Source organism: Sinocyclocheilus anshuiensis, unplaced genomic scaffold, assembly GCF_001515605.1.
Source record: "Sinocyclocheilus anshuiensis isolate Anshui unplaced genomic scaffold, SAMN03320099.WGS_v1.1 scaffold283, whole genome shotgun sequence".
Classification (NCBI taxonomy): domain Eukaryota; kingdom Metazoa; phylum Chordata; class Actinopteri; order Cypriniformes; family Cyprinidae; genus Sinocyclocheilus; species Sinocyclocheilus anshuiensis.
The window spans coordinates 6975911-6977585 of NW_015549605.1; the positions used below are offsets into that span (position 1 = coordinate 6975911).

Genomic DNA, 1675 nt, shown 5'->3' on the forward strand with positions numbered 1-1675 from the left:
AAATATTATATTTATTCATTTTTTCCCCCTTTTGATTCTGGGACGAATGTATTCAAATTATACACAGGGTATATAAATAAACTTTTAAGTTTTAAAAGTGTGTAAAATGTATTTTTATAATAAAATATAATGCATTTATTTTTTCCTTTTGATTCTTAAATGACTGTATTAAATATTTATTATCATTTATATACTTTTATTGTGAGTGCATGTTGATTTTTTCATTTTATTTTGAATTTTATTATGTATATTTATTTATTTATAATGGTGAGCCACTTGCTTTCATTGTAACACAGTGCGGTCATGTGAAAATATTGAAGCATATGGTTGCTTGACATGTTTATCACTGCATAGTTCTTTAAAACCCTTAGTTTTCCCATAAAAATATAATTTTTGATCCTGGAATGACTGTACAAAAAAAAAGCACACACATCTAGGTATTTTCATTATTTGTGTGTGCAGACTGGTTTGACCTCAGTCGTCCTCGCTGGACGGTCCTGCAGAGAATCGGATTTGTGACCTTCCACTTTTCCCCTCATAAAACACATAAACACACACAGAGGCCTTCACCGGGGTGAGACTCGCTCTACCTGCCAGTAAACGTCTGAACCCAGAGCTTTATGTGCTGCCTGTGGAATATGTGGCTTGAGGTTTGGGTGCTGGACACTTCCTGGAAAGTGTCATCTCTGGAGGAAATGGACACGCAGCCCACAAATGAACCTGCCAAACCCACAGAGTCACCTATCAATATATCAATAAATCCCCTTCATGCTTCTGCAGCAGCAGGTGAGCAACTGTGTGACACGCCCAGAAGAGTCACTCACAGGCTCCGCCCACCGGCTAACAATTTGCTTCTTATTAAAAAATAGCTGCGTGTCAAATGACACACTATACACTATGTACTTATGCACTATGTACTCAACAATGTAGTGTATGAATTCATATATAAGGTTATTATAGTCTGATAGCCCCTCCCCCTTTGGTACGTAATTAAAGCTGTGACACTTGAGTGCAAGTGTCCAACATTCCACACTTAATTAAGTGCATCATCCGGGTATTTAAAGCGCACTTTTTATTTTTGGAATTTTCAGTGTGAACGCACTACTCGCACTATTTATAGCCTACTACAGAACTTCATAGACTAGTGCGTAAGTACGCGATTTGGGACGCACCCTGTTTTTATACAGTCTATGGACGCACCTAATGAAATAAACCTCAATTAGTAAGAGTTTTATGCAAGTGCTATTTATAATAATTCACTTAAATTATTTAGCCACGTGACGAATTCATCTGGAAATATTTTCCATTTACTTACCCAAATAATTAAATGTATCCACCTCAAGTTTTTAGTTGTTTTATTCACATCTGTGTGTTCTACCAAAGTCACTTTAAGGCTAAAGGTTATTCTATAGTCTTTGGTTCTATCCAGCATTTTATGTGATATTCGCATGAAGTTTGCGTACCTGGTTTTTCAGACTTTGTATTTGACTTGAGCCAGAAAGCGACGACCAATAACATCCTAGCAATGTCCTAGTAACCAAAAAGAACACCTTAGCAACCACCCACAAGAGGTTAAAATCATAGCAGCAACAGACAAACAGCAAAAAGTTCCTGGTAAGTTCCTTACCTGAGAATGACGCCATTTGGCACAATGTTGAAGCCTTTTTCAAACATA

The 1675-nt window shown here is 36.7% G+C and overlaps 1 protein-coding gene across 1 annotated transcript in view; it reads right to left on the reverse strand.

The window, feature by feature from the left end:
• The window catches only part of LOC107658993 (60S ribosomal protein L18a-like), an 8388-nt gene that overhangs the window by 521 nt on the left and 6192 nt on the right, over positions 1-1675 (reverse strand). The window lies entirely within an intron of this gene.